This window comes from Lissotriton helveticus, chromosome 7 (genome assembly GCF_964261635.1).
Source record: "Lissotriton helveticus chromosome 7, aLisHel1.1, whole genome shotgun sequence".
NCBI lineage: Eukaryota > Metazoa > Chordata > Amphibia > Caudata > Salamandridae > Lissotriton > Lissotriton helveticus.
Genome location: NC_136068.1, coordinates 178723310 through 178750676, shown reverse-complemented (window position 1 = coordinate 178750676; position 27367 = coordinate 178723310). Strand labels below are relative to the sequence as shown.

General features: G+C 51.5%; 1 long non-coding RNA gene across 1 annotated transcript in view; it reads left to right on the top strand.

The window, feature by feature from the left end:
• LOC144766688 (uncharacterized) overlaps positions 1 to 27367 on the top strand; it is a 46454-nt gene that overhangs the window by 4257 nt on the left and 14830 nt on the right. Inside the window, exon 2 of the long non-coding RNA XR_013597883.1 lies at positions 21201 to 21356. This is a non-coding gene — a long non-coding RNA (uncharacterized LOC144766688). The remainder of the gene's footprint in view (positions 1 to 21200; positions 21357 to 27367) is intronic.

Sequence of the window (27367 nt, the reverse complement as noted above, 5' to 3'; positions counted from 1 at the left end):
AATACCTATGTCACCTAGCAATAACCTGACGGTATACAGGAATGCACTATAAGTCACATGATGTGGTTCCTGATAGAACAAAGGAGTAAAAACAAGCATTAAACAAACTATTGAACTAAAGAGGGCAAACTCAAATATCAACTCCATCTAACCAGTTAATAACACAATCAGGGACAAACTGCACCACAATTCTACTCCTCATGTTCCCATTTTAAACCAAAGAAATTTGCATAAAGGATCAGCGGCAGCTTGTTGATAATTTTCTATGTATTCATGCTGGAGAGAGTAGCCCAGTGCTTAATTTGTAAAAGAATAAATGCCGGGCCCAAATGTTTCTCAGTTGCTGCAGGTTGCTGCTAAATATCGGGATACCGAGTCCCAAGAATTTTAGTCTTGATGTTACTACATGCTTATTTCACACACCAACATACTCTCCCTGGCCCCTTGCCTCACTCTTGCAGGATATTTTTCATCCCTTCTTTCTACCTTTGTCATTGATTTTTCATCTACCTTTTTTTTTACCCCATTTGCTGCCTTTTCTCTCTTGTTCAATGTCAAAAGACTGACGATAAAAAATAAGTCCTGGTTCCTAAAGAAAGCTTTCAGTCCCTTACACCTGCAAGCACCAGCACAAATTAAGCATTGGGTAAGCCCCATCCTTGAGCCCCTTCAGCGCATGACAACATAGATGTTCATGACAGCCTGTCCAAGAAGAAATTCCATATGCCAAGGTTGAATTTCAGCACACCTTAGGAGGCTTGCTACACATTTGTTTGGGATATTACCAATTGAATGTACTGACAATCCAGCTTATACATTCTCAATGAAACAGAACGGAACAGAACCGGAACTTCTAAGCAGCACAAAAAACTGTGAGGTGTAGGTAGTGCAGTGGTTGGGGTTAAAGTGGTGAAAAGAAAGAAGGACAAAACACAATCTTACAATCCGAAACTCAGTGGTATATTCTCAAGTGCTCATCGCCGAGTTAGAGGCACTTTATCGCAGCCAAAGTGGTGATAAATGTATCGCCCTATTCACAAGCTGATGCTAACAGCCGATATCACCAGTTTACCTGCGATAGCAGACGCAAAAACATCGCCACAGATGACACCGGCAACTAACGCTAATGATATGCACTGTAGGCGTTCCCGTGCAAAAAGTCGCGACAACACCACTTCGCAACATTCTGAACAACCAGCCAGATAGGTGATTAGATCACAAAACATGCGATAAGGCACGTTAGCAGCAGGGATTTAACACCTGCTCTTACCTGATGTAAAGTCTGACGACAACCTGCACCATAAAAGGGAGCCCAGCCCAGGGCCACACCTGAAGAACAGCAGATGCCATGGAGCTACCAATCATGCAGCTCGGAACCCCTAGAGGGCCAACACACCCACCGCCACCACCCCCAGGCCCACCCCCCCCCCCGCATCCCTCCCCCGGACTTCCACAGAGTCAACGCCGACAAAGACAGCGGACCTTCAGAAAACGCTCCAGCCTCACAGTTCAACACCAGAGGATGTCATTGCCCACTATAGACTCAAAAGGACAACGATCCTCCGCATCCTGAACACCATTGCCCACAGGCTGACGGTACCATCACAGCGGACAACCAACATCCCTCCGCAGACAAAGATGATGGCTGTGCAGCATCTGTTGGCCTCTGGTACCTTCCAACCAACAACTGCCAGAGTCTAAGGAGTCTCACCGCCTGCCCTATCAAAGTTCATCACAACTGTTTTGGATGCCATCATCAGCTTGGTACCCCCGCACCTTCACTTCCCCAATACTGCGCAGGAAAAGCTAGCAACCAAGCAAGGCTTCTACGCCATAGCTGGCTTATCCGCACGTGTTGGGGGCAATTGACTGCACACATGTCCTTCTTGTGCCCCCTGCTGACACTGCACACAATTACTGCAACAGAAAGCACACTCATTCCATAAATGTGCAGGCAATGGTGGACCACCGGGGACTCTTCACCAATGCCGTCGCCAACTACCCAGGCAGTGAGCATGATTCCTACATTTTCCAACAGTCCATCATCAACCAGCGCTTCCAGGATGGCACCTACGGAAATGCACTGCTTGTTGGTAAGTACCAAATGAATACACTACACACCTCAACGCCACAATCATGCAACTCACAACTCTGGGAATGCACATGTTACAAATTCACATACAACATGCTAAACAACATGCCCCCCTACCAGACACGACAGCACAACTTACTGTGGTAACCTGGGTTAGCCATGTACATAAGCCATCAACGGCATGGCACTTCAGCCACACAATAGCAGATTGTGGGTAGAGGTGGGAACCAGGCATGTGCAAAGGAGACAAGTGACCCATGAATGAGCATGTACACAATGCCAATTGTGGCAAGGATATGCTGGCCAGACGGGAAACAGTGTTTACAACGCTATCAATACCACGCGGGTAGGTTACAACGCAGATATTACATCGTCCGCGTTGTTACCACGCATGACATTACATCGCAAGTCGTTTCCACGATTTGCACTAGATGGAGAGCAACACCAAAGAATGTGTTGGATTTTAAATTCAACACATTCCCTACTGCTGCGCTAACTGGAGTAGGAATAGTAATTTATACTATTCCTAAATCCAGCGCGCCATCGAGTGCAAGTCATAGAAACGTCTTGCGATGTAAAGCCATGCGTGGTAACAACGTGGACAATGTAACATCTGCATTGTAACCGACTGTGTGGTAATGTATGACGTAGTAACATCACACATTCTGACCAGACTGCAGTATGCAGACCACAGACATGTCCATGTCAACATATACTGCTGGTGTTTGGAGTGCAGTGGACAGTGTACGCAACCATGTTACCTCAGCCAGTGGGGAAGATCGCGGAAATGTTGCTTGTTACGTTCCCCCCTGTAAACGTGAGCGGAGTGGGCTGGCCCGGCGTACGCCAGTCTAGCGTAGGGTTGTGAATAAAAAGCACGTAGCTCTGGGCGTGGTTCTCTTCTGGAATGGCCGTGTCTGCCAGGGCAGCACCTCTCACCCCGCCATAAGGCTGACACCTTGAGCGGTGGTGCCTGCGATCCTATGCGCCTGCTGCACCACAGGCCGCTGGTCCCCAGACCCGTCTTGCCCACCCCTGCGCACCCAGGCCTCACTGCTCACCTGCTGACAACGGCGCGTGTCAAAGAGGGCCCACCATGTGCCGGTGCAAGCTCCAAGCCCGAGGCTTACGACCGTGGCAGCCTCCTCAGACCAGGCCTCCAGCACTCCTTTCTCGTTGACGTACTCCACCACTTCCTCAGACCTACACTGAAGTCTGGTAGGTCACTCATTTGGAGCTGAGTCTTGATATCATGATGGCAGAGTTCATATGTTCATGGGACGTTTGATATCACTGTACTCCCTCAATGTGGTGCCACCAACTCTGTGTATAGCATTCCAACGGCACGTGTCTGTGGTCCCTTGCTGACTACTGCCTTCGGCCTACACTGCAATCAAGTAGGTTACACATTTGGAACGGAGTCTTAATTTCTCAATGGCAGAGTACATATCATAGTACGCAAGGAGAGGAGTAAGAGGAAGACGCGGTTCAGTCTGGAAGAAAAAAAGGTTCATCGTTACGGAGGTGATCGAACACTACCAACAACTGCTCTAGTGCCACCAACTCTGTGCATTGCTAGCCAAGCCTCCGGCCTACACTGCGGCCAAGTAGGTCACACATTTGTAACTGAGTCTTGATTTATTTATGGCAGAGTTTATATGATTTTACAGGCCTCATCGCAGACTGCATCCCCTTTCAGCTTTGGTGCCTCTAACTCTGTGCCCCGAAATTCATGGACACTCTCAGGTTGAACTTTGGTGGCGTCTGAGTCTATGGCCTGGGGGTTGTCTTCATCATCATGTAGCTGGTACTGATTTGGTGGTAAAAATGAGTCTGTAGCATTCATCTACTCCATATTGCCTGGTTCTGCTTGGTTCTGCCCTCTGCATCATTCCCTGGAAGAACACCTTCCATTGTCCCCCGAAACACTACACGACATTCTCCTTGGACATCGACGAGGACCCGCTCAGCTCTTGTGGCCCTAACTCAGTGCACTGCGATTCACAGTTCCGTGGCGGTGTGCCTGTGCCAGCCGCAGTGCATCCGGGGCCACTAACTCTGAGCAGCTCAAGTCATGGAACCTTGCTGTTTGAACTTTGAACTTCTGATTGTCTGATCACTGTTGTAGTTGTTGCCAGCACCAACCACCCCCTGAGGGATGGCTTACACTCACCCCACACCCATCCATCACAGGCATCACTGGACATGTGACCCTGGCAATAAAAGGGGCCGGGCGCACTTGCCCATAGCCAGTCCCACAAACTAAGTGTGTTTGTGTGGTCATTATGTATGCATGAGGGCCCGAGCCCTACCACATTACATTGTGCTGAGTACAGCAGACGCAACCATGTCACCTCAGGTAGTGGGGTAGTCCTGAGACATGTAGCTGTGTCGTAACCCCCTGTAAGCGTAAGCGAAGTGGACTGGCGTACGACAGTCCAGCGTAGGGGTGTGGTTCATCAACCAGGGGCTCTGGGCGTGGTTAAGTTTTGTCCTTGCCAAGGAAGTAACCAATGCAGGTGTCTCTGTTGTAGTGTCGGTGCCACCCGTCCCGCAATGGACAATGTTGCAATGTAGTATGCCCCCTAAGTGCGGGCTCGGCCAAAGAGTTAAATGAAGCAGCACAAGCCTGCTTGGGGTCCGGGATCATACATGCCAACTGTTGTGTGTGTCACTATTACTGCAGCATAAGCCAAAGGTCTACCCTCAACCGCATCGCGAGTTCAGACAGCCATGAACTCTACATCTGTGTCCCCCCTATACTTACCAAAGGCCTACACATACGTGGCAGCCCACCTTCAATGCACAACATCACAGTGTCGTTGTCAGGCTTGTGGACATGCACACACAGGTATGAAAATGGTGTGCCCTAGGAGTGCAAGTGATGAAACCCTGCTGCGCACATTAGTAGTAAGGCTCGGGGGGAGGGAGGAGTAGCAGTGAGGCTACATAATACACATTGATGCCGCTCCTTTGCTACAAGCAGTACATGTCAAACAGGAATCACTACGTCACACATATCACACGCCTATGAACCAGTGACCCTGCCAACACACCATGCAGAACCAACTATTGACTCATGTCTCTCTGCACTGTCACAGGTGATCAAGGATATGCACTCTGCCCTTGAATGATGACACCCCTCCAAGCCCGGAACACACAGGCCCAAAGTCAGTACAAGTGGCCCACAACCACACCAGGGGCATCGTGGAACACACATTTGGCGTCTTGAAGTCACGTTTCAGATGCCTGGACATCACAGGTGGAAGGCTCCTGTACAGCCCAGACATTGTGTGCAAGATGATTGTTGCATGTTGTGTGTTGCACAACATATGTGTACGCACCAATGCCCCATGGATACAAGTACCAGATGCACCGGACAATGATGAGGAAGATGAGGCAGGTGGGCCACACACCACTGCAGCAGCAGCCGGAATAGCCCGTAGGAACACCATCAATGACAATTTCTTTACATGAGCACGTCACATTGTCACAGTCCTCAGCAATCATGGGAAAGTAAAAAATGCCCACAGGCACAGCTTGTGCAAATAAATTCATTACAACACACATTGCCTGAGTGCATGTCACTCCTCTGTACAAGCACATCACTCAGACAAGTGTAGGTGCAACATGTAGTGCTAACAATCTCATAATTTGAAAATAGGTGGTGGGTGTGTCACCTCTGTACAGAGAGCTGTTTAGGGTGTCACGTATTCGAAATTGCATTTCTGTGTGTCACAGATAGTACAGAATCCCACTCATCAGCATTTCACGTGTCCCAAATCATTTCACATAGGTTGTCATTTGTGACCTACAAGTGACAACAGGGCTTCTTTTAGGCTCAAATATGTACCACCATGATTCAGGGATGCGCCCTGTGACTCAAGTCCAACAACATGAGCAACATGGATATGAGGGGGAGTCACTGCCCCTACATTCGTCCATGCTTTCATACTTGATTGATCATAATCATGACACGTCTGTGTGTATTAGTATGTATTATTCACGTTCAGTGGAGTGCTGAAGCTGTCTTCGTACTGGGCCATGCAGACAACACTTTGCAATGTTGCCCCATGGAGGGCCAGCCAGAGCCCTTTAGGGATTGACAAGTTACTCGGAAGGGGATGAGTCCAGTACCCAGGCTGATTGCTTTGTCATTGTTGAGCAAACAAAATATGGCAGTCCATGTCGTGGTGCAAGGTCAGTGTCACAGAGTATATCGGGGACGGTGGAAGGTGTTCTTCCAGGGCATGATGCAGAGGGCAGAACCAAGCAGTAACAAGTTATATGGTGGAGATGAGTGCTACTGCTTTCTTCTTACCACTAGGGCAGATTCATCCTCATGTTCGTCCTCTGACGTTTCATGTGCCTCACATGTGAGTGGTGGTGTTTGGTCTGCAGCACTGTGTGACTCTGACACATCAGGGCCCGGAGATGTGGATATAGAAGTAGCAGCAGCATTTATCTGTGCAATGTCTTGTGGCCTCACTCCCATGATGAGGATCTACAGGGCATGGAAGATCCCATCTACAGCTTTCTCTTGTGCAGCCGTGGTAGCCATTCTTTGCGCCTGCATCCGCTCCATGTTCTCCATGACCCTCCTTATTTTTCCCAAATCACGAATTACATGTCTGTAGCCACTCTGACTAGATGGTTGTTGTTGTTTCCGAGTCATGACTCCAGCGAAGCCAGCCATGGATTGTTTGAGGGCATGATGTGGGTGTCCATTAGGGAGTGTGAGTGGTCCTGATGGGCCTTAGACACCCATGTTTAGCATTTAGTTTGGCTGCCATGAGGTCGAATCCCACCGCACCTGTTCAGCCATCTCCTTCTGGTGGTCTCACACACGGCCCTGTAACGCTATGTGTTCTTCGGTGAGGTGCTGGGAACCAGATGAGGTGGTGTGTGCTTCCTGCTGTGTGGTCTGTGCAGGTGGTGGGCTCACCTCGATGGTGCTGGACTGCCCTGCTACTGGAGGTGGGGTTCGGAGGTTGTCCATGAATCGTTGGAGTTTGTCGTAGTCGTTGTCCTGGGGGTCGTCTCCATCATCACTGAGGTGATGTAGGGTCTGCTCTGCATGAGGTGTTGATTATCCCTCTGCAATGTAAAGGGTAGATGCAGTTTCACAGTGTGTTCCATGTATGTTGACGCATTGGCGAAGTTTACATACAGACTGCATGACAATGTACATTGTGACTGTCTGTGAGGAGACGCCTACTTGATGCGGGACAGTGGACATTTTCACGGATGCGAAGTTGTACTCTTACATTGTCATCTCACAGTTTTTTCCTCTGCTTTTATGGTGCATTTTCCCGCATGATGCATGGGACTTGCAGGCCTGTTGTGGTTATCGCTGATTTTTGTATCGCGGGTTGTGACATCGCCACTTTTGTTGCGTTCGTGTTTTGCATTTTTTAGGCATCGCGTTGATTTTAACGCAGTCGATGCGTTATCGTGAGACTATCCACTCTGTTAAGAATACAACGTTAACACAGCGTTATTTTCCCGCGATGGACTGCAATGTGAAGAGTCGCGTTAAGCTAATTTTGCAATGATTATCACACATTCTTGAGAATATCCCATCAGTCTTGTAACATGCTCTTATGTTAACTACCTTTAAGTAAGGATTCTAACTTATTAATGGGAAATAGCACAGTCGTAAGAATCTTACTTCCATGGTGATTTATACTGGTGATCGTTTACTTGTGAAAGGCTTTGCGATTAACCAAGAATAAATGGAATCCTTACTTCCCTATTGCAGTCTCATGTGCAGTGCAGTCCTCTCTCCTCCGCTGATCTTGTTGTTTACAATTTACACTCAGATCGTTTCATGAATGGTGGCAAACAAACCTGCATCAAATTCCTTATCCCGACGATGGCCAATGGGGTTTAAATAGCTCCACGTCTCTGTACCTTCAGATTATTCAAAGAATGTTCATAAGTATGTGCATCTTAAGACTGACGGTCCTAGAGTAAAACTGGGCTTTTCACGTCTTTTGCATTTATCATCATTCTTTCATTCACTCTAACACCAACTAGTAAGCCACCAGCACCTCAGGGATGATTGCCATCACATTGTTCTTCATGTTTTGGGACATATTGTTTATACTCAGGTGAGCATTTATCAATAAAGTAAGCTTACTAGGATCTTAAAAAGTTATGCTGACTACTTGCTTACTGAGGACTGATTCTGATATCAGTGCATAGTGAATGACCATTGTTTCAAGTCAATTTCCAAACTCCACTTTTTTTTATCTCTATGAGTGACATTGTTATGGTCTGTTTAACAACATTCTATATGGAATACGGAGATTACCTATCTTTTAACATATATTAGACTGTACTTTTCAAGGGGCAGCCCCAGAATACCTCAGCACCACTGTTGTTGCCTTATTTTGGCTATACCTGATTTTTTTGAGCTCGGATGGTATCCTTTTGTGGACAAAACCTGAAAGTTATTTCCAGTCTCAGCAAAGAGAACAGTTTTTTAAAGTGGTATGCTGCACACAAGGGTACATCAGTGCAAGCGCTGATGTTACCTCTAGAAGGCTACATCCAATTCTGCTGCTGATGTGAGCAATCTCTCCATATTAGAGCTCCTTAGAGTGTGCTTGAGTAACATGTGGTGAAAGGTTCTGAGGACTTGGTCATCGAATGGCACATCAGTGGCCTGAAGTCCCTTTTCATTCGTCACAAAGTGCAAGTACGGTAACCATCCTTTACAAAAACTACGTTACAATGCAGTCCATAACCCCGCATTTTTTACTCCGCAAAAACTTTTACAACGCAGGGCTTTACACCGCAAACCATTGCAACGCATTCCCCATTACAGGGCCCCAGTGGAGTTAGAAATAAAATTATGTTGTAATGGCTAATGCGTTGTAATGGAATGCATTGTAAAGCCCTGCGTTGTAAAAGATTTTGCGGAGTATAAAGTGAGGTGTAATGGCACACGTTGTAAATGCATGCAGACTAAAGAGACATATTCTGCCAGCACCATCTTTAGGTTATCCTGCATACCCTCAAGTCATAGTTTTAACTATCAGTAGCAATACCTCTTGTCAACAGCTGTCTGCAGCACCGCCCAGTGGACCTGTGGAATTCAGCTAAGGTGGGACTGGTTGGTCCATTCGAACTCATTCATATTTACTGAAAAACCTACTAAGGTATACATACCGTTTTGGTGATAACTACTAATGATATTTTCTGATAGAGGGAAAAGGGAGAGAAGACACATCAATGATGTAAAAATGGGAAAAAGGAGAATAAGAGAACTTTAAGTACGCTGAATTTATTGGTGCTAACACTCAAGTGAGCTTAATCACCATATGGCTGGCAAATGCTGCAGCAGAAAATAATGTCCACAATGTTTCTGGTCAAAGTCTAGATTGGCACACAAGGCTGTCTGGTAGGAATTTGCCTTCTAACACTAGCTCATGATCCCCCAGAGCCTTAACACAAGGAGCCCTGGCATAGGCCGTTCACCAAAAATAGGCAACTGAGAGTTTATGGCTAAATTGTTGCACTTACTTTTAACTAAATTGGAAAGAAAACAGAATGAAGGAGCACTTTGAGGCCAAGAGGAGCTAATGTATGTTCAGAAGACCAACAGTCAGCTTGGTTGTCAATTTCCAAGCAACATTCCTGTGGCCTGTCATCGGCTGGTTTCGGCTGAAGTGATGGCAGGCAGAAGTGTGTTGGAGTTAAGGAGTGGAAATGTAGCCCTTGTAGCACCATAAGGCTACATGCATCTACACTGCTGTCTAGACCATTGCCCGTAATAACGAAGCAGTGATAAGAAAAAATGAGAGTTGAGGGCTTCAGATTGGATCATAGTGAAAGTGATCTACTGACTGCACTGCACTGGGTATCCCCTGATTCGCACTGCTGGCTTGATCTCACCGACGCCGCTGGACACCATCACCGAGCTGCTGATTGCACCGCAACCTGGGGGCACCACAAGCCGCATCGCTCCACTTCACACCATAGCCCCGACGCCCACCAACGCAAGCCCTCCTGATTTCAACCTTACAGAGTTCGATCTGCAACGCGTGGGACTTCAAGGGCCCGACGACTCCTGCACTGAATTTCAGAACCAATGCCAGCTGACACCAGCACTTCCGAGCTCATCGCAAGGGCCCCAATGCACTACATTTTCAAGGTACTGTTTGTGGGTCTTCACGACACCGTAGTTGAGCCTCAACTTTGCAGTCGGCCTGAACAGTTGGATTTGTTTTTTCATGATGCCATAATAGCCCCCGGACGGAGCTATCATCATCAAGGATCTGTATTTAAAGTCTATTTTTGCATTATTCACATTTTGATAACTGTTTGCTGCTTTTGTATTGTTCTGGGCTTGTTTTACACAGATACATATTGGCTATGTTTCTAATACTGGTGTGGTATCTTTTTGTAACATTTTCACTGTATTACTGTGTGTTATGTGCAGATGCTTTACACATTGCCTCTGGGATAAGCCTGACTGCTCATGCCAAGCTAACAAGAGGGCGAGCAGGGGTTATTTTAGAAGTGTAACTAGAAGGAAGAGTGCCTACTTGGTTAAGGTGCATACCTCTGCCAGCTAGAGACCCACATTTCGAACACAAGCCCCATAGGATATAATGCACTTGTGAATAAGCGTATGGATAACCGTAATGTTTGTGATGGAGTAAAAGCCAAGCCACCAAACTCAAAATCAGGCCCTTTGTGATACAATTGAACATAGAGACCGTGGGGGAGTGGAAAGCGAAGAGTCTGTGAGCAAGAAGAGAGAGCAAAGAATTTGATCATAAGATACAGATTGATGTTGTGTGAGAGAAGAGTGCAGAGACTTTAAGAGAGGTGAAGGCAAATAATGTCAGCAAAGACACAGCAAAAACTGTTTGAGATAGAGAAGAGGAGTGAGGGTAGAGAATGTGCACGGAGGAGATGCAGCAACCGTACAAGAAGCAAGAGAGCAGTGTCTGTGCGACAAGAGTTGGTTGATAATATAAGAGGGAAGCTGTGAGATACTGTGAGAAAAGATGAGACCAAGTCTCTGTGTGAGTAATGGGATGTCAGAGTCTATGTGAGCAAATAAAGGGCAGTGAAGTCAGAGAAAGAAGAGGGCAGAGGGCAGAGAATGGGAAAGAGGCATGGGCACAAATTGGGAAAGAAAGAAGAACAGGCTTTGAGAGAAGTGAGGGCTGGAACTGTATGACTAAGGAAGGATCACAGAATGTATGAGGTGGAAACTGAAACTGTAAGACCTTGTGGGAGAGGGGTACGCAGATATGAGGAAGAGCCATTAAGAGAGACAAGAGTTCAAAGACTTTTAGAGGGGTGAGGACAGGGTCTTTATGAGTAACGACAGTATACTGACAGAGTGTGAGAGGAGAGGGCAAGGCTATGTGAAAGACAGTAGTAAATATGAGACAGGGGAGGGGGTCCAGTGTGAGACACAAGAGGGTATTGATCGTTCAAGAGAAGAAATGAGAGTGACTGTGAAAGTAACATTGGAGAATGCAAAAGTGTTCAGCCCATCTGACCCCAGTGAGTGGAGTGCAACAAGCCCCACCTTTGACAGGATGAAAGAAACGGCTAGAAGGAGGGCTTCAAATTGTGTTTGCCCCCTGGGGGCTGTGGTTGAATTCCCAGGGGGTCGCAAATGCCTCAGCAAGTACATGTAAATGAAAATGGTTTGGAAACCATAGCTTGTTCAATTGGCACGTTTCCAGATGGCAGAAGAGATAGACTGGCACTCAGGGCTGCGCGTATAGTTAGTGCCGGTGCAGTTAAATTGGGGCCCACAAGTGTGATGCCCGTCACCCCAATTATGGGGAGCAGAGTTTGTTGATCAAATTCTGTTTTTGTTTGATGCATTTGCTCTTTTGTAAGTCTTTCATTTACTGTGAATTGCGAGCTACATAAAAAGTCTCCCATAAATGATCTCATAAGCCCGAGCCACCTATGCTCAGCCTTGCCCCTCCCGCAGTCTTTGCCATAAAGTTTTGAAGGGGCCCGACTTCAACAAGCATTTGCAATGCAATAGGTCTCGCATTAGGAAAGTGTGAGCTATTGGTATTGTAAATGACAATTGTTTTTAATATGTGTTGGCTTTGAAAATATATAAATTAATAGCATTGTTATTCACAAAGCCAATAGCTTACACTTTCCTAATGCGAGTTGTATTGGCTATGGCAATGCTTGTTGGTAGCAAGCAAGGACAGTGCTGTTGTGATGCTGAGTGATGCTGTTGTGGTGCTGAGTGATGATGTGGTTGGGCTGAGTGATGTGGTGATGTATTAGAGTGATGTGGTGGTGTCCCAGAGTGATGTGGTGGTGTCCCAGAGTGATGTGGTGATGTATTAGAGTGATGTGGTGGTGTCCCAGAGTGATGTGGTGGTGTCCCAGAGTGATGTGGTGGTGTATTAGAGTGATGTGGTGGTGTTCCTGAGTGATGTGGTGGTGTTCCTGAGTGATGTGGTGGTGTTCCTGAGTGGAGTGATGTGGTGGTGTCTGTGAGTGATGTGGTGGTGTCCCTGAGTGATGTGATGGTGCCCCTGAGTGATGTGGTGGTGCCCCTGAGTGATGTGGTGGTGCCCCTGAGTGGTGCCCCTGAGTGATGTGGTGGTGCCCCTGAGTGATGTGGTGGTGTCCCTGAGTGATGTGGTGGTGTCCCTGAGTGATGTGGTGGTGTCATAGAGTGATATGGTGGTGTCCTAGAGTGATGTGGTGGTGTTGTGTGGCGTTCAGCAGTGTGAGGTGTGCAGCAGTGTGAGGCGTGCAGCAGTGTGAGGCGTGCAGGAGTGTGTGGTGTGCAGCAGTGTGTGGCATGCAGCAGTGTGAGTAATGCAGCAGTGTGCAGCGTGTAGCAGTGTGAGGCGTGCAGCAGTGTGAGGCGTGCAGCAGTGTGAGTTGGGCAGCACGGTGCAGCATGCAGCCGTGTGAGTAATACAGCAGTATGCAGCAGGCAGCTGTGTGAGGCGTGCAGCAGTGTGAGGCATGCAGCAGTGTGACGCATGCAGCAGTGTGTGGTGTGCAGCAGTGTGTGGCATGCAGCAGTGTGCAGCATGCAGCAGTGTGAGTAATGCAGCAGTGTGCAGCAGTGTGAGGCGTGCAGCAGTGTGAGGCGTGCAGCAGTGTGAGGCGTGCAGCAGTGTGAGGCGTGCGGCAGTGTGCAGCATGCAGCAGTGTGAGTAATGCAGCAGTGTGCAGCATGCAGCAGTGTGAGGCGTGCAGCAGTGTGAGGCGTGCAGCAGTGTGAGGCATGCAGCAGTGTGAGGCATGCAGCAGTGTGAGGCGTGCAGCAGTGTGTGGCGTGTAGCAGTGTGTGGCGTGCAGCAGTGTGTGGCATGCAGCAGTGTGCGCCGTACAGCTGTGTGTGGTGTGCAGCAGTGTGCAGCATGCAGCAGTGTGCAGCGTACATCAGTGTGAGGTGTGCAGCAGTGTGAGGCGTGCAGCAGTGTGCGGCATGCAGCAGTGTGCGGCGTGCAGCAGTGTGAGTAATGCAGCAGTGTGCAGCAGTGTGAGGCATGCAGCAGTGTGAGGCGTGCAGCAGTGTGAGGCGTGCAGCAGTGTGCAGCATGCAGCAGTGTGTGGCGTGCAGTAGTGTGTTGCATGCAGCAGTGTGTTTTGCAGCAGTGTGAAGCATGCAGCAGTGGGAGGCGTGCAGCAGTGTGAGGCGTGCAGCTGTGTGGTGTGCTGCAGTGTGTAGTACAGCAGTGTGCAGCATGCAGCAGTGTGATTAATGCAGCAGTGTGCAGCATGCAGCATGTGAGGCGTGCAGCAGTGTGTGGCGTGCAGTAGTGTGTGGCATGCTGCAGTGTGTGTCGTGCAGCAGTGTGTCGTGCAGCAGTGTGCATCATACAGCAGTGTGAGGCATGCAGCAGTGTGAGGCGTGCAGCAGTGTGAGGCGTGTGGCAGTGTGTGGCGTGCAGCAGTGTGTCATGCAGCAGTGTGCAGCATGCAGCAGTGTGAGGCGTGCAGCAGTGTGAGGCATGCAGCAGTGTGAGGTGTGCAGCAGTGTGAGGCATGCAGCAGTGTGAGGTGTGCAGCAGTGTGAGGCGTGCAGCAGTGTGAGGCGTGCAGCAGTGTGAGGCGTGCAGCAGTGTGAGGCGTGCGGCAGTGTGCAGCATGCAGCAATGTGAGTAATGCAGCAGTGTGCAGCATGCAGCATGTGAGGTGTGCAGCAGTGTGTGGCATGCAGTAGTGAGTGGCATGCAGCAATGTGTGGCGTGCAGCAGTGTGTCGTGCAGCAGTGTGCATCATGCAGCAGTCTGCAGCGTGCAGCAGTGTGTGGCAAGCAGCAGTGTGTGGCGTGCAGCAGTGTGAGGTGTGCAGCAGTGTGAGGTGTGTAGCAGTGTGTGGTGTGCAGCAGTGTGTGGCGTGCAGCAGTGTGAGGCATGCAGCAGTGTGAGGCGAGCAGCAGTGTGAGGCATGCAGCAGTGTGTGGCGTGCAGCAGTGTGAGGCGTGCAGCAGTATAAGGCGTGCATCAGTGTGAGGCGTGCAGCAGTGTGTGGCGTGCAGCTGTGTAAAGCGTGCAACAGTGTAAAGCGTGCAGCAGTGTGAGGCGTGCAGCAGTGTGAGGCGTGCAGGAGTGTGTGGCATGCAGCAGTGTGAGGCGTGCGGCAGTGTGCAGCATGCAGCAGTGTGTGTCGTGCAGCAGTGTGCAGCATACAGCAGTGTGAGGCGTGCAGCAGTGTGAGGCGTGCAGCAGTGTGAGGCGTGCAGCAGTGTGAGGCATGCAGCAGTGTGTGACGTGCAGGAGTGTGCAGCATGCAGCAGTGTGAGGCATGCAGCAGTGTGAGGTGTGCAGCAGTGTGAGGTGTGCAGCAGTGTGAGGCGTGCAGCAGTGTGAGGAATGCAGCAGTGTGAGACATGCAGCAGTGTGAGGCGTGCAGCAGTGTGAGCCATGCGGCAGTGTGCAGCATGCAGCAGTATAAGTAATGCAGCAGTGTGCAGCGTGCAGCAGTGTGAGGCGTGCAGCAGTGTGTGGCGTGCAGCAGTGTGTGGCGTGCAGTAGTGTGTCATGCAGCAGTGTGCAGCATGCAGCAGTGTGATTAATGCAGCAGTGTGCAGCATGCAGCATGTGAGGCGTGCAGCAGTAGTGTGTGGCATGCTGCAGTGTGTGTCCTGCAGCAGTGTGTCGTGCAGCAGTGTGCATCATGCAGCAGTGTGAGGCGTACAGCAGTGTGAGGCGTGCAGCAGTGTGAGGCGTGCAGCAGTGTGTCATGCAGCAGTGTGCAGCATGCAGCAGTGTGAGGCGTGCAGCAGTGTGAGGCATGCAGCAGTGTGAGGTATGCAGCAGTGTGAGGCGTGCAGCAGTGTGAGGTGTGCAGCAGTGTGAGGCGTGCAGCAGTGTGAGGCGTGCAGCAGTGTGAGGCGTGCAGCAGTGTGAGGCGTGCGGCAGTGTGCAGCATGCAGCAATGTGAGTAATGCAGCAGTGTGCAGCATGCAGCATGTGAGGTGTGCAGCAGTGTGTGGCATGCAGTAGTGAGTGGCATGCAGCAATGTGTGGCGTGCAGCAGTGTGTCGTGCAGCAGTGTGCATCATGCAGCAGTCTGCAGCGTGCAGCAGTGTGTGGCAAGCAGCAGTGTGTGGCGTGCAGCAGTGTGAGGTGTGCAGCAGTGTGAGGTGTGTAGCAGTGTGTGGTGTGCAGCAGTGTGTGGCGTGCAGCAGTGTGAGGCATGCAGCAGTGTGAGGCGAGCAGCAGTGTGAGGCATGCAGCAGTGTGTGGCGTGCAGCAGTGTGAGGCGTGCAGCAGTATAAGGCGTGCATCAGTGTGAGGCGTGCAGCAGTGTGTGGCGTGCAGCTGTGTAAAGCGTGCAACAGTGTAAAGCGTGCAGCAGTGTGAGGCGTGCAGCAGTGTGAGGCGTGCAGGAGTGTGTGGCATGCAGCAGTGTGAGGCGTGCGGCAGTGTGCAGCATGCAGCAGTGTGTGTCGTGCAGCAGTGTGCAGCATACAGCAGTGTGAGGCGTGCAGCAGTGTGAGGCGTGCAGCAGTGTGAGGCGTGCAGCAGTGTGAGGCATGCAGCAGTGTGTGACGTGCAGGAGTGTGCAGCATGCAGCAGTGTGAGGCATGCAGCAGTGTGAGGTGTGCAGCAGTGTGAGGCGTGCAGCAGTGTGAGGAATGCAGCAGTGTGAGACATGCAGCAGTGTGAGGCGTGCAGCAGTGTGAGCCATGCGGCAGTGTGCAGCATGCAGCAGTATAAGTAATGCAGCAGTGTGCAGCGTGCAGCAGTGTGAGGCGTGCAGCAGTGTGTGGCGTGCAGCAGTGTGTGGCGTGCAGTAGTGTGCCATGCAGCAGTGTGCAGCATGCAGCAGTGTGATTAATGCAGCAGTGTGCAGCATGCAGCATGTGAGGCGTGCAGCAGTAGTGTGTGGCATGCTGCAGTGTGTGTCGTGCAGCAGTGTGTCATGCAGCAGTGTGCATCATGCAGCAGTGTGAGGCGTGCAGCAGTGTGAGGCGTGCAGCAGTGTGAGGCGTGCAGCAGTGTGAGGCGTGCAGCAGTGTGTCATGCAGCAGTGTGCAGCATGCAGCAGTGTGAGGCGTGCAGCAGTGTGAGGCATGCAGCAGTGTGAGGTATGCAGCAGTGTGAGGCGTGCAGCAGTGTGAGGTGTGCAGCAGTGTGAGGCGTGCGGCAGTGTGCAGCATGCAGCAATGTGAGTAATGCAGCAGTGTGCAGCATGCAGCATGTGAGGTGTGCAGCAGTGTGTGGCGTGCAGTAGTGAGTGGCATGCAGCAATGTGTGGCGTGCAGCAGTGTGTCGTGCAGCAGTGGGCATTATGCAGCAGTCTGCAGCGTGCAGCAGTGTGTGGCAAGCAGCAGTGTGTGGCGTGCAGCAGTGTGAGGCGTGCAGCAGTGTGAGGTGTGTAGCAGTGTGTGGTGTGCAGCAGTGTGTGGCGTGCAGCAGTGTGAGGCGAGCAGCAGTGTGAGGCATGCAGCAGTGTGTGGCGTGCAGCAGTGTGAGGCGTGCAGCAGTACGAGGCGTGCATCAGTGTGAGGCGTGCAGCAGTGTGTGGCGTGCAGCAGTGTGCGGCGTGCAACAGTGTAAAGCGTGCAGCAGTGTGAGGCATGCAGCAGTGTGAGGCGTGTAGGAGTGTGTGGCATGCAGCAGTGTGAGGCGTGAGGCAGTGTGCAGCATGCAGCAGTGTGTGTAGTGCAGCAGTGTGCAGCATGCAGCATGTGAGGTGTGCAGCAGTGTGTGGCGTGCAGTAGTGAGTGGCATGCAGCAATGTGTGGCGTGCAGCAGTGTGTCGTGCAGCAGTGGGCATTATGCAGCAGTCTGCAGCGTGCAGCAGTGTGTGGCAAGCAGCAGTGTGTGGCGTGCAGCAGTGTGAGGCGTGCAGCAGTGTGAGGTGTGTAGCAGTGTGTGGTGTGCAGCAGTGTGTGGCGTGCAGCAGTGTGAGGCGAGCAGCAGTGTGAGGCATGCAGCAGTGTGTGGCGTGCAGCAGTGTGAGGCGTGCAGCAGTACGAGGCGTGCATCAGTGTGAGGCGTGCAGCAGTACGAGGCGTGCATCAGTGTGAGGCATGCAGCAGTGTGTGGCGTGCAGCAGTGTGAGGCATGCAGCAGTGTGAGGCGTGTAGGAGTGTGTGGCATGCAGCAGTGTGAGGCGTGAGGCAGTGTGCAGCATGCAGCAGTGTGTGTCGTGCAGCAGTGTGCAGCATACAGCAGTGTGAGGCGTGCAGCAGTGTGAGGCGTGCAGCAGTGTTAGGCGTGCAGCAGTGTGAGGCGTGCAGCAGTGTGTGACGTGCAGCAGTGTGCAGCATGCAGCAGTGTGAGGCATGCAGCAGTGTGAGGAATGCAGCAGTGAGACATATAGCAGTGTGAGGCGTGCAGCAGTGTGAGGCATGCGGCAGTGTGCAGCATGCAGCAGTGTAAGTAATGCAGCAGTGTGCAGCGTGCAGCAGTATGAGGAGTGCAGCAGTGTGTGGCATGCAGCAGTGTGTGGCGTGCAGTAGTGTGTGGCGTGCAGCAGTGTGTGGCGTGCAGTAGTGTGTCATACAGCAGTGTGCAGCATGCAGCAGTGTGCAGCGTGCAGCAGTGTGAGGGGTGCAGCAGTGTGCAGCATGCAGCAGTGCGTGTTCAGCATACAGCAGTGTGAGGCGTGCAGCAGTGTGCAGCGTGCAGCAGTGTGAGGCGTGCAGCAGTGTTAGTAGTGTGTGGCGTGCAGCAGTGTGTGGCGTGCAGTAGTGTGTGGTGTGCAGCAGTGTGCGGCGCACAACAGTGTGAAGCGTGCAGAAGTGTGAGGCGTGCAGCAGTGTGAGGCGTGCAGCAGTGTGAGGCATGCAGCAGTGTGAGGCGTGCGGCCGTGTGCAGCATGCAGCAGTGTGTGTCATGCAGCAGTGTGCAGCATACAGCAGTGTGAGGCGTGCAGCAGTGTGAGGCGTGCAGCAGTGTGAGGTGCGCAGCAGTGTGTGGCGTGCAGCAGTCTGCAGCATGCATCAGTGTGAGGCATGCAGCAGTGTGAGGTGTGCAGCAGTGTGAGGCGTGCAGCAGTGTGAGGCGTGCAGCAGTGTGAGACGTGCAGCAGTGTGAGGCGTGCAGCAGTCTGAGGCGTGCGGCAGTGTGCAGCATGCAGCAGTGTGCAGCGTGCAGCAGTGTGAGGCGTGCAGAAGTGTGTGGCGTGCAGCAGTGTGTGGCGTGCAGTAGTGTGTCGTACAGCAGTGTGCAGCATGCAGCAGTGTGCAGCATGCAGCAGTGTGCAGTGTGAGGGATGCAGCAGTGTGCAGCATGCAGCAGTGTGTGCTGTGCAGCAGTGTGCAGCATACAGCAGTGTGAGGCGTGCAGCAGTGTGAGGCGTGCAGCAGTGTGAGACATGCAGCAGTGTGAGTAATGCAGCAGTGTGCAGTGTGTAGCAGTGTGAGGCGTGCAGCAGTGTGAGTAGTGTGTGGCGTGCAGCAGTGTGTTGCGTGCAATAGTGTGTCGTACAGCAGTGTGCAGCATGCAGCAGTGTGTGGCGTGCAGCAGTGTGAGGCGTGCAGCAGTGTGAGGCGTGCAGGAGTATGTGGCATGCAGCAGTGTGTGGCGTGCAGCAGTGTGCGGCGTGCAGCAGTGTGAGGCGTGAAACAGCGTGAGGCGTGAAACAGCGTGAGGCGTGCAGCAGTGTGAGGCGTGCAGCAGTGAGTGGCGTGCAGCAGTGTGAAGCGTGCGGCAGTGTGTAGCATGCAGCAGTGTGAGTAATGCAGCAGCAGTGTGAGGTGTGCAGCAGTGTGTGGCATGCAGTAGTGTGTCATGCAGCAGTGTGCAGCATGCAGCAGTATGAGGCGTGCAGCAGTGTGAGGCGTGCAGCAGTGTGAGGCGTGCAGCAGTGTGTGGCGTGCAGCAGTGTGTGGCGTGCAGCAGTGTGTGGCGTGCAGCAGTGTTTCGTGCAGCAGTGTGCAGCATGCAGCAGTGTGAGGCGTGCGGCAGTGTGAGGCACGCAGCAGTATGAGGTGCGCAGCAGTGTGTCGTGCAGCAGTGTGCAGCGTGCAGCAGTGTGAGGCATGCAGCAGTGTGAGGCGTGCAGCAGTGTGATGCGTGTGGCAGTGTGCAGCATGCAGCAGTGTGAGTAATGCAGCTGTGTGCAGCAGTTTGAGGCATGCAGCAGTGTGAGGCATGAAGCAGAGTGAGGCGTGCAGAAGTATTAGGCGTCCAGCAGGTTGGTGTGCAGCAGTGTGTGGCATGCAGCAGTGTGAGGAGTGCAGCAGTGTGAGGCGTGCAGCAGTGTGAGGCATGCAGCAGTGGGAGGCGTGCAGCAGTGTGAGGCGTGCAGCAGTGTGGGGTGTGCAGCAGTGTCAGGCATGCAGCAGAGTGAGGTGTGCAGCAGTGTGAGGTGTGCAGCAGTGTGTGGCAAGCAGCAGTATGAGTAATGCAGCAGTGTGCAGCAGTGTGAGGCATGCAGCTGTGTGAGGCGAGCAGCAGTGTGAGTAATGTAGCAGTGTGCAGCAGTGTGAGGCGTGCAGCAGTGTGAGGCGAGCGGCAGTGTGCAGAATGCAGCAGTTTGAGTAATGCAGCAGTGTGCAGCATGCAGCAGTGTAAGGTATTCAGCAGTGTGTGGCTTGCAGTAGTGTGTGGCGTGCAGCAGTGTGTGGCGTGCAGCAGTGTATCCTGCAGCAGTCTGCAGTGTGCAGCAGTCTGAGGTGTGCGGCAGTGTGAGGCACGCAGCAGTGTGAGGTGTGCAGCAGTGTGCAGCATGCAGCAGTGTGAGTAATGCAGCAGTGTGCAGCATGCAGCAGTGTGAGGCATGCAGCAGTGTGAGGCATGCAGCAGTGTGTGGCATACAGTAGTGTGTGGCGTGCAGCAGTGTGTGGCGTGCAGCAGTGTGTTATGCAGCAATGTGCAGCATGCAGCAGTGTGAGGCGTGCAGCAGTGTGAGGCGTGCAGCAGTGTGAGGCGTGCAGCAGTGTGAGGCGTGGGGGAAAAATGCACTGAGAAAGAGTGGGGGGAGCACAAGCCGACAAAAGAGTGGGGAAGGGGAAACTCAAGCCGACGAAAGAGTGGGGAAGGGGATACTCGAGCCGACGAAAGAGTGGGGGGAAAAAAGCTCGAGCTGACAAGAGTGGGGAAAAAGGCACTAGCAGACAAAAGAGTAGGGAAAGAAATGCATGATCCAACCAAAAAAGCATGAGTAAGAGAAGAAAGTAAAATGTGAGCCAGAGAAAGACAGGAAATAAGCAATGAGCCATGTAGAAAAAAAAAAAGCTTTCAGCATTGCTGTGGCAGGGGCGGGGTAGCGGCAGCCTTTGAAGTCTCATGCCGAGGCACAGACAAATGGTGGTGTTTGATGTGGCTGGCGATGATGTGCACGTGCATAGCTCACATGAACTGTACACGATCCGCAGCTAGGTAGACTTTTCTTTTTCCTTACTATAATCTCGCCTATTTATCCTTGCGGGATAGAATAGGCGAGACCCAAAAAGTTTTGCTTAGGGTTGCTCTGAGAAAAAAAGTAATAAAGACCTCTGATGTAGAGAGAACAAGAACCACAACCCCAATGAATTGAGACCTCAGTGTTCGGGTAAAGAAAGGTTAGTTATGCACGGTTTCTTTAATGTGAATGTTTGCAACAATTGAACAGTGACAGTCGAATAACCAATGCCTCGCCTTTCTAACGCTTTCATCTCACTGTGTGTCTTCATTTGCAGGGAAAGATGGGAAGTGCCCCCCTAATCGCGGTGATATGAGTATCTGTAACAATAAAAATTACATAGCATGTGATAATGATGAGGACTGTGCTGCGCTGCCAGGCCACGTCTGTTGCAGACAGCACTACTGCGAAAGATGCATCCTTGCGATTACACGTATGTATGCACACTGCTATGCTTTTATCATGGCCTGTATTTGTCGACAATGTATTGTACTTCAACCCTTGCCCATTGCATTCCACCAGAATGAGTTAAAATACAGGGCTGAAATTGACATTGTCTGTTGGGATTGCATGTCGGTGTAGCAGACGAGGGGGATATGCGCCCTAGCAAACTAAATTTTTCTTTCTCTGCTTCTTTCTTACTTCTAGTCTTTGTCTTCATTTCCTGATAACTTGGTCTTTATGCACTTTTGCGAAAATTTAAGTAAATAAAAGTTTAAAAAATAACAAATAAATCCAGAGCTGAAGATTTGAGGTCATGGCTGAAATGTGGAGCACAGCTGGGATACAGAGATTAGACCCAAAAGGGCAAAGGCTTTTTGTAATCACATAGCCTGAGCTGCCAAATTTGCAGGCATCCAAAAATTCGCACCGCAATCTGCTAAAGTCACAAATCTGTTTTGCGACTTGCAGTGTGTAGCCTGGGGTTCTACGCACGTCACGTGGGTGTTTAGAAATGGTTTGCAGACGCAGAAAGCATTGACAAGTTATCGACTGCACATTCAGAAGGTGGAGATGTGACTGAGGTTCAGGTTTTACTGGACAAGGTCCAGTTGCAGGCATCAAGGAGGGTGAGACCCAACCGCTCCTTCAAGCCTCCCCCTGACCTAATATCCCCTTCTCATTGTGGCATTTTTGGGGGTTTTGCAGTCAGCTCAGAGCTCCCCATAATGGAGGTTTGTGAGTAGGAATACAGAAATGAATGTCTGGTGTCCATTGCAGGCCAGTTTTCTGAGACTCTTTGGGCCTGATTCACAAAAGTAAACTTAGACCAAAAGTCTAGAAGTTCAGAACTAAAGTCTAACTTTACTACTACTAAAGTTAGACCTTTGGTCTAAGTTGGACTTTTGGTCCAAACTTAGACCAAAAGTCTAACTTTAGTAGGAGTAAATTTAGACTTTTGGTCTAAGTTAGACTTTTGGTCTAATTAATGTTATGTTATGTTAACAGATTTGTTAAGTGCACAAATACCCGGGGGTGTCTTGGCGCTGACCAGTGGACGGTGTCAGTTTCTGTGAAGATAAAATGACTATTTATCAAATAGGCATGTTTTGAAGACCTTTCTAAATGCAAATAAGGTTGGAAGGGATCTAATGGCAAAAGGGAGTTTATTCCAGAGTTTGTGGACAGCTACCCTAAAGCTACTGCCACCTCTTCTGGCCTTGAAGACTCTCGGAGTTGCTAGCAGTTTAGCTCCTTCGGAAAGTAGCTGCCTTTTTGGAGCATACCAGTAGAGCAGGCGCCTCAAATAGATGGGGTCTGTATTATGGAGTGCTCTGTAAGTTATGCACAGGGCTTTGAAGATAATGCGGTTCCTAACTGGGAGCCAGTGCAGTTTATACAGCTGATTTCCGACTGAGGAATATTATGGGATACCCAACAAAAGACGTGCTGCTGCAGTTTGGATCATCTGCAACCTGTTGAGTAGTTTTTCAGATAGGCCTATATAAAGACCATTACAGTAATCTAATTTAGCCAGGATCAAAGAGGAGATCACTGTTTTCCTGCTTTCCATGGGAATAAATGGAAGTACTTTTTTAATGGTCTTTAACAAGTAAAAACATGAGGAGAATACTTTTGGTCTAAACTTAGACCAGAAATCTAACTTTAGTAGTAGTAAAGTTAGACTTTTGGTCTAGGTTAAACTTTTGGCCAAAACCTAGACCTAAAGTCTAACTTTACCATGTTGTTGATCCAGCGGTCAACTTCGCACCTATTATCAGAGAACTGGTACGTATGGAGGTATCTCAGGAATCCACATCAATTGGGCTAAGTCTACAATCCTCCCATTGACTGATGCTACCACCAACTTCACATCCAAATTCCTGATAGCCTGGGCGGAGGGCCCAACACGCTATCTGGGGATATGGGTCAGCAGGGACATGCAAGAGATTTGGATGGCCAATTACGGGAGGGTAATGTCATTGATAGAAGACAGGATTCAAAGATGGAGGGGCTTGCCATTGTCCATTTCAGTCCGAATCGCGATCATAGAAATAATCATTCTCCAGAAATGAATATATCTCTTTGCAAGTATACCAATACCCATCACTGCACAATTCCTCAAGCGTCTCACATCCAATATGATTGAGCTGGTTTGGGCCGATAGGCAACCCAGTATTCCATGGGAATTACTTACACTACCAATGACACAGGGAGGTTTGGGAGCTCCTGATTTCCCACTGTATGCATAAGGCACCCAGGCACAGTACTTGCACTTCTGGCAACAAACAACATCTAATTAAACCGCACGTCACTATCAAGATGGACAGGGGGGCCCCTCTGCCCTTGTCAATGGCGCTATACCAAGATTATAAGTGCCCCAGACAAGAAATTGACACTACAGAAGGTATGCGCTGGGATTGCTCCCAAACCTCCAAAGGGGTAGTCCCTGTTATCCCACTTTCCTTTTTTTTCTTTTTTTTTCTGCCTGATGTTATGGCGGGTGGCCCGCTGCGGTATAAACCCAGCCTGATCCGGATGTATCAAATCTGTAATATGCGGCTTGAGCCTGGGGGCAAGGGCCTTCGCCAAGATTTTGGCTTCGGTGTTCAGGAGTGATATTGGGCGGTAGGACGCATGGCTCTCCGGGGGTCTCCCAGGTTTCAGAAACACCACCACCTCGGCATGGCGCCAATCCGGTGGGAGTGACCCGCTCTCGCATGATTCTTCAACGACTGGCCGAAGAAGCGGGCCCAGCTGAACCGAAAACCTCCGGAAGAATTCACTGGGGAATCCATTGGGACCCGGCGCCTTGCCCGGGTTTAGTTTGCCCAGAGCGTCACCCAATTCCTCGTAAGTCAGAGGCTGATCCAGCTGGTCCCTAACCTCATCCGAGACGGCTTTTGGCGGGAGATCATCGAAAAAGCGCTGAACAAGATTCGCTTCCAAACACTCCTGGGGGGCATATAGACCCTCGTAATACCCGGCGAAACTCTCTGCAATCTCCACTGGATCTAACAAGGGCTCCCCCTCAGGCGTCACTATCCGCGGTAACGGCTGGGCATGCATGATTCCCTGGCAAAGACGATGCAGCATTTTGCAGGACTTGTCACCCCCCTGGTAAACCCGACTGCGGCTCGCCAACCAGGCCTGCCTCGCCTCGTCCATCAAAACCAAAGTGTGTTGTTGTTGCGCTAGCACCAGCTGTCGCCGTGCCGGCCCGCCATCCACCTCTCGGGCTCTGCGCTCCAGTGCCTCTAGCTCTGCCTCCCGTCGCACTAAGTCCTTCCGTCTCCGACAGATAGTGGTCTATTTCCACCGTAAGGTGCGCTTTATAATCATCCTGGTTCAAGTGCCAGGCCGACATCTACCACCGAAACGGCTGCTTAGCTGGGCCCACACGAAGCGCTGCAAGCACCGGCGAGTGATCCGACAGGGCCCGCGGCAAGATCTCCACCGAGGCTATGCAGGAGGCACACCCCCTAGGGATAAGAATATAGTCCAACCTAGAGAACGAATCTCGCGCCGCCGAGAAGTATGTATAATCCCGTCACGCACCATGTTTGTATCGCCAAGCGTCTAGCCAGTCCAGTCCTGTGATTAACGCTGACAGTCTGGTGGTGGGTCCCTCACTACCCTGATCCTGACCCGCTGCCCCCCTCCGCCACCTATCACAGCATTTGTCGACAACATTGTTCCAGTCCCCCCCCACAACAGACAGGGAGTCAGGCACCTCACTCCACAGGGATATGATCTTTTCAACCAGTGGCCACTGAAGTGGCGGAGGCGCATAGACGCTACCAAAAGTCACCCTGTCTCCGCCTAGCTCCCCCTGTATCTACCTTGTGTGTCTGTCCAGGCGAGCTTATGAATGTATGGCATCCTGCGGTGTATAAGGATCGCCACCCCCCTTGAGCCTCTCGTAAAGCCGGAGTGAAACATCTGTGTGTACCCTGAACACTGCAGGCATAGTGCTTTGGTGCCTAGCAAATGGGTTTCCTGCAACAGAAGAACATCCACGCCCAACCTTTTGGCATACTGAAACACAGCACCCCGCTTAACTTTGTCTAGCATCCCTCTCACATTCCAACTCATGACTTGTAGTGATCCGGGGCATACCCGCCCTCCTTCCCTAATAATAGACATTTGAACAATACAACAAGTACAGCACTAGAAATTCCAGCATCCAACCAGCATGGTACATGGCAAACAGCAGGCAGCAGAGCGCACGCAAGCAAGCTTATCCCCCCCCAACATCCCAAGAACACCCCTCCCCCCATTCTCCCCCCACCCGCACCTCCCAAACATGGAAGCACCTGTCGCGGACGGATGGCGGCCAAGCTCCCAACAGGGGAGCAAGCGCCGCATCCTCCAACGGATCCCCCAGTAACAACCCATAAGAACTAGGCCGTCACTCCCACCCTCCCATACTGAACAGGACGGGCTCCCAGCCTAAATCAACATTGCACCTGAGCTTCCATTATTATCACATACATTAGTCAACATTCATGTCTCTCTGTCATCAAGGCACTTCTGGCTGCTGATCCTGTGTCGGGTCGGCATGACTCGCGGCCGAGCCTGAGCGCAAACTCCCGCCTGATCGCGATCCCCTGCCTCGCTGACGCTGACTCCGTAGACCCTCCCTGGCAAAGCCACTCGAGGAAGAGTCCGATTCTCCTTCCCTGGCGGTGTTAAGCGGAATTTTAACCGTCTCCACTGAAACACATCTTCTGGAGTGTCAAAGAATAGTGTGCGGGATTTGTAGACAACCCGCAGCCGCGCCGGATAAAGTAGCGCATATTGGAGCTTTAGACCACGGAGACGGGTTTTGGCGGCGAGGAAGGATTGGCGCTGCTTCTGCACTAGCCTTGTGTAGTCCGGGAAGATCATAATGGTGGCATTGTCGTGCGTGAGCGTACCTTTAATTCTCGCCTGCCGCACGATAGCATCCCGACCTGCATAGTTCAGGAATTTGGCTATGATCGGTCTCGGGCACGCACCGACCGGGGGCTTCTGCATCAGTGCCTGATGGGCTCTCTCCACCACGAAGCATCTAGATAGGGCATCCGCCGGGATCCAGCTCTCCAGCCATTGCGCTATGAAGGCCTCCGCGCCGCCTCCCTCGCACCCTTCCAGAAAGCCAACAAAGCGCATGTTGTTGCGTCGGGCCCGTCCGTCCGCATCCTCCACCCTCAGGACCAGGCCCTTCTGCACTTTCTCCATATCTGCAACCTTCCGTTTAAGGGTAGACACGTCGTCTTCTACTGCGGATATTCGAGTCTCCGTGCCTGTAATGCGCTCCACTGCATTCCTCAAGTCCTGCCTGAGAAGGGTAACATCAGCCCCGACCACCCCTATCTTCGCGTCGAGCATATCCCTCGATTGTGTGATCGCGGCAAGCAACGCAGCATTGTCCGGAGCCGGCACCGAGGGCCCGCAAGGTCCCACCGCCGCTGTGTATTTGTCAATGGGCCCCTGTTTACCCTGTCCCCCTCCGGCTCCTCCTTGTGTCATGGCTCACTGACAGCGCCGCACGGGATATGAGTCCAACCGGTGGCTTGATTTTTGCCGGCTACAGACTAGGGCCGGAGGGTCAGGTGCAACCGCAATCAATCGGTATATGTCGGGAGTCCGCACCCACGTGCACCGGCACAGGGTCGCACCGGGTCAGTCACTCAATTGTCACAGGGACCCTCGCTCAGGCACCCCCTGCCCGGATTGACCCTCCGCAGCGCCCCCTCCGGCCGTACACTGCCTCGGGCTCCTTCCCACCGGGGCCCGATCTGACCCCCGAGTTCCCAAATGGGGCGCCCGTTACTCACCACTGGTCTCCGCTGTCCAGCAACTCCAGGCAGGGCTGCACCAAGCACCTTCCTCTCCACCGGGGCTCTCCACCGCCGCCGTGATGGGTGCGTGGTTCAAGATGGCGGCTTACGTCGTCAGCCCCACCAGGGCTCAGTCTGTTCCACAATGAGGGTCTCTCCTGTCCTGCACCAGCCGGAG